The 11,622-nt window shown below is 40.9% G+C and overlaps 1 pseudogene; it reads right to left on the minus strand.

The window, feature by feature from the left end:
* Positions 1-690: 690 nt before the first annotated feature.
* Positions 691-10,731, minus strand: LOC129510186 (non-POU domain-containing octamer-binding protein-like; annotated as a pseudogene).
* Positions 10,732-11,622: the final 891 nt, after the last annotated feature.

Raw genomic sequence — 11,622 nt, forward strand, 5'->3', positions numbered from 1 at the left:
TTCAACTGGTTGCATTAGTGGCTGGGACTTAAGGGGTCATATAGTCGAGGCTTCCTTGCTCCAACAACAAAAATATGGAATTATAATGATGCTAAATCTTAGGGTCTGCACCTCTCAGTAGGGCCATGCTTGCAGATGGGACCTCAGGTTATATGAACAGAAAAAGTGTCAAGAGTAAGGTAAGGAAACATAATTGAAATTGGTTTATAATTGGCCTGATAAGGCACAATGGAGCTAGGAACGCAAGAGAATTTACCTCATCAAGCAATGAGAGCTCAAGCAAGAGAGCTCCGAAGAATGAGTTCATTTAAAGGATTCCCTGCTTTGGGATCCCTGGGTGGCGCAGCGGTTTGGCGCCTGCCTTTGGCCCAGGGCGCGATCCTGGAGACCCGGGATCGGGTCCCGCGTCGGGCTCCCGGTGCATGGAGCCTGCTTCTCTCTGCCTGTATCTCTGCTTCTCTCTCTCTGTGACTATCATAAATAAATAAATAAAAAAGGAAACCAAGTTGGATTCCTTTAAAGAAAAAAAAAAAAGGATTCCCTGCTTTGTATAAGTTTACCCGGAGAGTGCACAGAGGACTGGCAATCCAGCGCTCTGAACCAGCCCTTTGGTTACCATTGGTGACCTTGGGGTCTCTGAGACTGTAAAAGGATGGAGATTGGCCCTGGGGGTCACACCCCAGGGAAGCCTCATCCATAAACAGCACACGCCTCCCGCTTAGAGACTATAGGTGTTTCACTCTCATTCTTAGCCTTCTAAAAAGAATATCACAGTTTAAACTGTTAACCTCGCTAAGCCCTTTGATTAGGCCAGAGATGAGTTGTCTTTGCCAATGATTTAACTCAAGATTCCCATCATCTAGGAATTCCATAAGCCAATAAGCATAAAGGATAATGTTTTTTAATAAGCCAGTAAAGAAATCACATACTCCAAGTCAATGATAGATAATCACATTGCTGTGTCAGGCAAGGGAGATGAAAGGGGTAAAGTCCAAATTTAGCTGAAGAGTACCTTTATATGAGTTGGTATTAGGGAGAGAAGTCCAACTGCCAGTGCAAAGTAAAAAGTCTCCAGTTGCTAGAGCACGTTGCTGGGGAACAATGGTGCTGGGTGTGGACAGGCAAGAGGGTCTTCTTGGAGCCAGGTGACTGCAAGGCTTTTGCTACTTCAGATTAAGTGGCCTTTACTGTGGCAGGACCTAATGGCCCCAGGTCTTTGGAGAGCTCTTTCAGATCAGCAAAGTGTAGCCTTGCCAGATGGAAAACTGTCAGATTGTCCTTGCAAACTCTTGGTGTTCAGACAAAATGTCCTCTTGCCACAATTGCTTCATCATGTTTGTCTTGCTAAGTCCCCAGTGGAGCTCCTCACCAGCTGAGCTACTGAGTTCCTATCAAGGACAATGGATGAGATCATGACATGTCTTGCAAGAAGTTGCTTACACACAACTTACTTTACTCTTATACCAAAACAACTTTACTTCTGAAAACAACTTCATTTTTCTGCCTTTGTCATGAACAAGTGGGTTGGAAATCATATCGAGCCAGTACATAATTATATATATAATTTATTTAATGACCTTTTCCCCTCCTCTTCCTATATTTGGGGATTTTTTTTTCTTCTGTTTAAACTTTTAGCTGCTTAAAGTCGCAGTGTTCAGATTCTTTCTCTGACTGGTGGGAGGAAAAGAAGGGACGGAAAGAGGCTGGTGACTCTATTGGCAGAAGCTTCTCCCCATGGAGCTATGTCTGCAGCTTAAACAGTCCCCTTCCTTCTACCTCCCTTTTTTTCCCTTCTTAAACAACATCTTTTAGAAAGACATATCTCCAGATGGCTAAAATTGTCTTCATTTTTTTTCCTCCTGTCTGTGGAACCATTTTTTCCCCCTTTGAGTATTTATCTGATAAGCTCTTGGTGGTCTCCAATGACCTCAGTTGGGAGTGGCAGCCTCCCTTTCTGGGAGTCCCAGTCAACCTCAGAGGGGCTAGGACCTGTGGTGGCAGCATCCTGAGTTTCAGCAATTTAAGTTAATTTAGTTTTGTTTTTTATTTATATTTTTAAAACTATTTTATTTATTTATTCATGAGAGACTCAGAGGGGCAGAGACGTAGGCAGAGGGAGAAGCAGGCTCCCTGTGGGGAGCCCAATGCAGGACCCCAGGATCATGACCAGAGCCAAAAGCAGACACTCAACCACTGAGCCACCCAAGCATCCCTTGCTTTTTGGTTTTAAACATTTTATTTAATTATTCATGAGAGACAAAGAGAGAGGGAGAGAGAGAGAGGCAGAGACATAGGTAGATGGAGGAGAAGCAGGCTCCATGCGGAGAGCCCGATTTGGGACTCAGCCCGGGGAGTCTGGGATCACGCCTTGAGCTAAAGGCAGACATTCAACAACTGAACCCCCCAGGCATCCCTCAACAATTTAGTTTTAAGAAGATGCTCTTAGCATGTTGGTAAGCAGGCATATTCAAGGGTACCCAAACACACTGGCCAGGAGGTTCACAAATGCTTATAAAGTGATAAACCCCTTCCAAGGTGTTTTAGGAAGAGCAGAACCAAATGCTCTTTCTCTTCTCCTTTTTCATTAAGTACCAAGCCATCAGTCTGCAAGGATGTGATCCCTTTTATCACACCAGGTCAAGAGGTGAATTATAGGATCAGCAAAACAAGCACCAGCGAAGAGATTTGCCTTTAAGCAACACTCAAAGTCTTGGCAACCATGCTTTTCCATGGAGAAGGAGCCCTACACCTAGCTACTGACCAGGAGAAATGAGCTTGTTCAGATTTGGAAACAAAGGGGTATCTTCAGAAAGCGACAATACCCAGGGGACCAATCATCAATGTCAGTCTCTGATGGGCTATTGGAGGGGACTTGTTTGTCCACAAGATTAAGATATTTGTTACATGTTGGGAGTACCCCTGGGCTCAGCTTTTATGCCTTCTGTGGTGGCCTCTGTTGGTGGTGGTCTAATGGTGCTACCAGGTGAGATGGTCAGTCTCAGCACCCTCAGAACACTCTGTGAGAAACCACACCCTGCTTCTTACTCTCTTCAGGAAACCTTTGCTGTGCCAATTAGCTCTGGAAGCCTCTTTGACCTCTCCTTGGAGATCTCTCATACCCCTTTGCCATGCTAAGCAAGAATCTGGGAGGATCTCTTGCCACAATTTAGGTTAGAAAAATATAGAAGGACAAAGTCCAAGGCAGTGGCAATTAAGCATAACACCCAGAGCCAGTAGTGCCACTTAGGCAGAGCCAGTTATGTAGTAGAGTCAATCAGTGAGCCAAAAACCTCTAATGGCTTGGTCTTCAGCCAAAAACTGAGCCATCCATTCGCTGTACTACTTGTCTCAAAACGTACCCCTGGTACTTAAATGTATGGAGGTGATTGGGTGACAACATGGAGAGGATAATGCCATTAAAAGAAGAATGTATTACTAATATTTCCCAAAAGAAGGGGACACAGTATGGCACAGAGGCCATAGGGGAAGCACCTGGCTTTGGTCAGGAGGCAGGAGCAGGAGGGAAGAGAAAGCCAACCCCTAGCCCTTATTGCAGATATTTGAGAGGAAGATACTTTCCTTTGGAAATTTCAACATAACACGAAGGCAGGGCAGATTAAATAGCTTAGGATAGGTCAGAGTGAGCAATTCTGTAAGGCTTGGAACAGAATGGCTAGCTGTCTGGTATACAGCTATGGGCTGACTTAATATTGACTTGGTGTGTTACAGTTAACAAAGGAGACGGTTGGCTTGCATACAAGAGGTGTGTCCCTAGTGATTATCACTAGGAATCAGCTAGCCCTGGGTGGGACATTTTCTTCCTTAGCCTGTAGGTCCTTCAAGATGTTAAAATATCATACAATACAAAACATAAAACGTGTAATTAATACAATTGCCTAGACACACAGAATTGGGACCTGAAGCTTTGTTCTCACATTGCATCTCAGTTTTCTCTGCATGTGTGCTTTGTTTTCTCTCTCTGCTTTTCTCCACGTGGTTGGAAACATGGGTGTCAGCAGAGCTGCAGTGTGGAAATCTCAGGTGGAGACTTTGATAAGTTGAGCTTGAGTCACGTTCCTGCCATTGGACTCTTCCGCCCGGGCAGAGATCCAGATTCTGGGCTGAACAGCTCAGCACCTAAAACATGTGGTTGGATTTACAAAAGGAACAAGTGTTCTCAAAGAATGGAGAGCTCTTCCCAGCACAGAGGGACTCTGTAGGTTTCAAGTCTGCACTGGAAGGAAGTTATGGATAAGGTAGATGAAGAAGTAGGCAGGAGGGCATTCTAGATTCAGCCTGAGCAGATGTCCCCACCACAGCACTCACACATTTCCTAAAAGTGCTTGAGCAACACTGTGGTGAGGGTGACAGAAACTATAACATGAGCTATTGCTGCACACAGCTTGTGTGATGAGCTCACTCAGTCCCTGCTTAGCAGTTAGATACTAGTTTTATCCACATGAGAAGAAGAAATGAAAGAGCATAGACAGCTAGTGACTGGTGAAGCCAGGGCCCTGAAACAGGTCATGGAAACTCTAAAAAAAAAATCTGTGCACTTACCTTAGGCTGCTGTCAAAAGGTGCCACAAAGGCAATGGAAATGTGGTGATCTATTTGCATTTGATTAACCACAATGCTCTCTGCCGTCATTTGAGCATGAGTTGTGCATCTATTGACAACACTATCAGTAAGTCTCCTGTACCCTTGCCACACCTGTCTCAAACCCCACACCGTCTCCACTCCTCCCATCCAACAGCCTCTGCTCTGGAGCATTGGGACCAGTGATTTGAAAACTCTGAGATCACACAGGTTGCCACTTCACATAGAAAGGCTTGGAAACTCCACTCTGGGGTGGGAGGAGGTGAAGGTACCAGTAGTTCGTCATTAGCCCATCCAAGTTTACCCTTAGACCTTATACAGTTTCAAATAGGAGATTCAAGCTCTGAGAGTGACAGTGTCACCTGAGTGTGACATCGGGGAGGGAAAGACAATAGGGCTTCAGTCTCTGGGGGGTGGGGTGTGTGTGTGTGTGTGGCAGGATGAATTTAATAACATGATGCCCTTTTCTGTCAACCTCAGATTATCTAAGAGCAGAAAAGAGTCATTAAACCTTCCTAGTTTCTCTTCAAAGCAACCACCTGAAAGAATTCAATGATTTATCTTGTCTTAGATTTAAACCTGTTTTAACCAACTTCTATAACAGATTATCATGGTTAAGGGTTCTGGCAGGCTGATACGGGCTGATGCTTCCTTGGTGTGATTGAAGGATTCATGTTGCCAGTCTTCAGGAGCATTGGTGACTCCATATCACAGCCATGTGGTGACCATGTCCTAGGAAGGGAGATTGGGATATCAATAACTTTTTCTTCCCCTTGAATATTTCAACCTCTTTTTTCTTGATTGATGATCATACTGCACTTCCACACAGCTCCATATCATTGTTAAAGCCTTCACTGTACCTTATTATATTAGACCTTTATCACAACACTATCAGGAGTGGCTATTATTTTAAACTGAATTAATGATGAAGCAACTGACCTAAGTGACTTCCCTAAAGTCCCAGAACTCATTTCTCTCAGATGCACTAGATTTTATGTTCCAGGTATAGCCTTCTTTCTGCTTTGATACAAAAAGATGAAAAATGACATCATAACTCCAAACCAAGTTTGATACCACCTGAGTACAAGATTCTGGAAAAATCCATGAGGAGAAATCCTGGTAAGACTTGAGCTTGCAGCCTGGCCTGGTGTTGCTTCAGGCACAGAGAGGGCCTTGAGAGGAAGGAGAGATAGAAAGGGAACAAGGTTTCCTGGGAGGTTTAGGGTGGAGGCTGAGTAATTAAAAAGGTGGAGATGGGTGGTGATATGCCTTCACATAAACCTGGTCACTATTTGCTACAGCTGGGCTTCTTCCTCAGCTGTGTCTAGAGCTATCCCACCCACTAGCATGCCTTCAGTAGCTACAGTCAGCCTCATCCAACTGTGCCAGGGGTTAGCCCTCCCACCAGTGCACTCAGGGTAGTCATGGCTGGTCATTGCTGACAGCCAGACTGAGGAGAGCCTTGCACATCAGCACATCTCTGGTAGTTGTGGTCCAGCCACAACAGGTGGGTATGTGCCTGGTTCTGGTGATCAGGGTGAGATTGTGCTACTTGGTACCACAGAACACTTTTGACACAAACCCACAACTTTTAAGACCAGGAGATGTAGCTTATCTATCTAATAAATAGCAAAAACACAGAGAGCCAGACAAAATGCAGAGACAGAGAATTATCATCCAAATGAAAGAACAAGATAAAACCCTAGAAAAAGAGCTCAATGAAATGAATGTAAATAGTCTACCCAATAAAAAGTTCAAAGTATTAGTACTAAAGATACTTACTGGACTTGAGAAAAGAATGGATATACTCAGTGAGCACTTTAGCAAAGAGATAGAAAATATGAAAAAGAACCAGTCAAATCCGAAGAATATAATAATTGAAATGAAAGATAAGCTAGGGGGAATCAATAACAGAATAGAGGATACAGAAGAATGGTTCAATGATCTGGAAGACAGGGTAGTGGAAAGCAACAGAGCTGAACAGGAAAAAAAAGAAGAAAAGAAAAGAAAAAGAAAAAGAAAAGAGAAATGACGAATGAAGATAGATTAAGGGACCTCTGATACAACATCAAGAGTAATAACATTAACAATATAGAGATTGTAGAAGAGAGAAAAAGAGAAGAGAGGGCTGAAAAGTTATTCAAAGAAATAGGTGAAAACTTCCCTCCCCTAGGGAAGGAAATAAACATTTAAGTCTAGGATACACAGAGACCCCCAAACAAGAAAACCCAAGGAGTCCACACCAAATTACATAAAAATTAAAATGGCAAAATTTAATACAAAGAGAGAATCTTAAAAGCAGCAAGAAATAGCAAACAGTTATGTACAAAGGAAACCCCTTAAGGCCAACAGCTGGTCTTTCAGCAGAAACTTTGCAGGCCAAAAGCCACTGGCATGATATATTCAAAGCACTGAAAGGAAAAAACCTACAACTAAAAATACTCTATACCTGACAAGCTTATCATTCAGAATTGAAGGAGTGATAGGGTTTCCCAAACAAAAGTTAAAGGATCTCATCACTACTAAATTGTCTCTACAAGGAATATTTAAAGGACTTCTTTAGGTGGAAAAAGAAAAGATCATAACTGGAAGTGAGAAAATTATGAAAGAAAAAACTCACAGGTAAAATCAAAACAGAATATATGTAGTAAATCAATCATTCTGAAAGCTAGTGTAAAAGTTAAAAGACAAAGGTAGTAAAGTTAATTATATCTACAAAAACTAGTCAAGGGATACAGAAAATAAAAAGGTATAAATATAACAGCATACACATAAAATATGGAGCATAAACATATATACATAAAAATGTAGTGTTTTTAGAATGGTATCAAACTTAATCAACTATCAGTTTAATATGGACTGCTGTATAATTGGATGTTATGTATGGACTTCATGGTAGTCACAAACCAAAAACCTATAACAGATACATGAAAAAGTAAAGAGAAAGGAATCCAAGCACAACACTAAAAGGAGACATTAAATTATTAGAGAGGAGAGTGAGGGAAGAAGAAAGGAACAAAGAAAAACTATAAAAACAATTAGAACACAGTTAACAGCAACAAGTGCCCACCCCTCAATAATTATTTTATTGTTATTTTTTTAAAGATTTTATTCATTTATTCATGACACACACACACACAGAAAGAGAGAGAGAGAGAGAGAGAGAGAGAGAGAGGCAGAGACACAGGCAGAGGGAGAAGCAGGCTCCATGCAGGGAGCCTGACGTGGGACTCGATCCCAGGATTCCAGGTTCATGCCGTGGGCCCAAGGCAGGCGCCAAACCGCTGAGCCACCCAGGGATCCCCAATAATTACTTTAAATGTAAACGGACTAAGTGCTCCAAAAAAAGACATAGGGTGACTAAATGGATTAAAAAAAAAACATATTTATGTTACCTATAAGAGACTGATTTCAGATCTAAAGACTCATAGACTGAAGACAAAGGGATGGAAAAAAGACATTCCATACAATGAATAAAAGGCTGAGGTAGCAGTACCTGTATCAGACAAAATAGACTTTAAGACAAAAACTATAATAAGAGACAAAGCAGAGCATTATGTAATGTTAAAAAGATCAGTTCAACAAGAGAATAAAACAATTGTAAATATGTGCTCAACATAAGAGAACCAAAATATATAAAGCAAATATTAACAAACATAAACAAAGAAATTGGCAGTCATAATAGAAGCAGATTTTAACATCCCCCTTAAATTAATGGATAAATCATTCAGACAGGAAATCAATAGGGAAATAGCAACTTTGAATGACACACTAGACCATATGGATTTACCAGATATATACAGAATATTCCCTTTATAAACAGCAGAATACACATACTTTTCAAGTGCCCATGGAAGATCCTTCAAGATAGATCATGTATTAGCAACAAAATTATCTCAATAAATTTATGAAGATTGATACAATATCAAGCATCTTCTCTGACCACAACAGTATGAAATTTGAAATCAATTACAATTAAAAGTCTCAAAACCCACAAGGACATGGAAGCTAAATAACATGCTAACTAAACAACCAATGGATCAATGGAGAAGTCAAAGAAGAAATAAGAAAATATTTTGAGAAAACTGAAAATGGAAATACGATGATTCAAAGTCTTCAGGATACACCAAAAATAGTTCTAAGAGGGAAGTTTATAGCACACAGGCCTACCTCAAGAAACAAATAAAAAAATCTCAAACAATATAATCTTACATCTAAAGGAACTAGAAAAGGAACAAAGCCTAAAGTTAGTAGAAGAAAGAAAATAATAAAAATCAGAGTGGAAATAAAACTAGAGACAAAAAAAAATAGAAAAGATCAATGAAACTAAGAGCTGGCTCTTTGCAAAGACGAACACATTGATAAACCTTTAGCCAGACTCATCAGGAAAAATAGAGAAGACTCAAACAAATAAAATCACAAATGAAGAGAAGTTACAATCATCACCACAGAAATACAAATGATTATGAGACTACTACGAAAAATCATACGTCAACAAATTAGAAAATCTGGAAGAAATGGATAAATTCCTGGAAATATACAGTATTCCAAAGTTGAAACAGGAAAAAAAAGAGAAAAGCGAATAAATTGACTACTAGTAATGAAGTGAATCAGTAATCAAAAAACACCCAATAAACAAAAGTCAAGGACCAGAAGGCTTTGCAGGTGAATTTTACCAAACATTTAATTTTTTAAAAAGATTTTATTTATTTATTCATGAGAGACACAGAGAGAGAGAGGCAGAGACATAGAGGGAGAAGCAGGCTCCAGGCTCCTTGCAAGGAGCCCAATGTGGGACTTGATCCCTGGACCCACGATCACTCTCTGAGCAAAAGGCAGATGCTCAACTGCTGAGTCATCCAGGCATCCCACCAAATATTTAAAAAAGAGGTAATACCTATCCCACTCATATTATTTCAAAAATTAGGAGAAATGCTTCCAAATTCATTCTAGAAGGCAAGTATTACCCTGATACCAAAATAAGGCAAAAATATGACAAAAAGGAAAATTACAGATTAATATCCCTGATAAGTATAGATGCAAAAATCCTCAATAAATTATTAACTGAAAAAAATTCAAAAATAGCAGCCTGGGGATCCCTGGGTGGCTCAGTGGTTTAGCGCCTGCCTTCCGCCCAGGGCATGATCCTGGAGTCCCGGGATCGAGTCCCACTCTGGCTCTCTGCACGGGGCCTACTTCTCCCTCTGCCTCTCTCTCTCTCTGTGTGTCTCTCATGAATAAATACATAAAATCTTAAAAAAAAAAATAGCAGCCTGGCCAAAGCGTTCAGTTGTTGGTGGGGTCAATCCCAGGGTTCCATCTGGCATCATAGTGGCAGGTTCTGGAGGAGCTGGGGTACTAGCTGGCACTGGAGCAGGGGACATGACACCTCTATTGTTTATGCCCATAGCACCTCCCATAGCCATTTGGCCCATCCGTATCTCCTGTTCTCTCGCATCAGGGAATGTTCCCTTGAATCCTTCCTGCTGTTGCCGCATCATTTCTTCCTGTTGCCACCGTATCTCTTCCTCTCAGCCCTTGCACTTCTCCTCCTGCCTGAGCTCCAGTTGCTTTCATTTTTGCACTTCTTGGTTGTGCAGCCCTTCTATCTTCCTAAGTTCTTCTTGATGCCTCATCAAATCCTGTCTCATTAGCATGACCTGGTGCTCATGGTGAGCAGCCTCCATCTCCATCTCTGGCTTCTCAAGAGCTTCCTTGATGTTGCGGTCCACTTGGTCCTGCTGCTGCTTCTCCATCTCAATCAGTGCCTTCCAGCGCATGGCATACTCATACTCAAAGGAGCCAGGCTGTGCAAATCTGGGTGGTTGCTCTTGCTCCTTGTGAAATTGCTGATTCTTTATAACCAGTTTCTCTGGAAGTCCCTCTTCATCATCCAGCTGGTCCTTGGGCTCCACAGTCACAGGCCGAGGAAATGTGGTTACAGGAAGGAGCCTTCACTGCACCTGTCCAGAACTTTCCAAGTAGCTGGCTTCCTTGAGAATTCAACAATGCCTTTTCCTGAGGGCCTTCCTCGATCATCCACGATGACTACAGCCCTCTCCACCTGGCTAAACACAGAAAAGGCTTCCTCCAGCAGTTCATTGGAAACATACTGAGGAAGGTTTTGGACCATAAGGCAACATCAACTTATTAAAATATGTTTTAAGCCTTTTAAACAAAAACAAAACAAAACAAAATTCAAAAATATAGTAAAAGAATCATTCACCATGATCAAGTGGGGCTTATTGCAGGGATGCAAGGAGGGTTCAATATCCACAGTGCAATCATATGATACAACACATTAGCAAAATGAAGGATAAAAATCAGATAACCACCTCAAAATGTGCAGAAAAAGTATTTGACAAAATTCAACATCCATTCATGAAAAAAATTCTCAACAAATGGCTGTAGAGGGAACATACTTAAAAAAATAAAGGCCATATATTACAAACTCATAGCTAATGTCATACTCAATGGTGGAAAACTGAAATCCTTTCCTCTAAGATCGGAAACAAGATGAGACTGTCCCCTTTCACTACTTTTATTCAACACAGAAGACAAAAAATAACAAGCATCGGCAAGTATGTGGAGAAAAGGGAACCTCTGAACACTGTTGGTGGGAATGTAAATTGGTGCAGCCACTATGGAGTTTCCTCAGAAAATTAAAATTAGAAATTCCATGTGACCCAATAATTCCACTATCAGGTATTTACACAAAGAAAACAAAAACATTAATTTGAAAAGATATATACACCCTTATGTTTATTGCAGTATTATCTACATAACCAAGATATGGAAGCAATCAAAGTTTTTATTGATAGATAAATGGGTAAAGAAAGTATGGTATATAGATACACAATAGAATAATACTTGGCAATAAAGAAGAGAGAAATTGTTCCATTTGCAGTAACATGGATGGATCTAGAGGATATAATGATAAATGAAATAAGTCAGAGAAAAACAAATGCCTTATAATTTCATTTATACGTAGAACCTAAAGAACAAAACAAATGAGCAAATGAAC

This window comes from Nyctereutes procyonoides, unplaced genomic scaffold, assembly GCF_905146905.1.
Source record: "Nyctereutes procyonoides isolate TBG_1078 unplaced genomic scaffold, NYPRO_anot_genome, whole genome shotgun sequence".
Lineage (NCBI taxonomy): Eukaryota > Metazoa > Chordata > Mammalia > Carnivora > Canidae > Nyctereutes > Nyctereutes procyonoides.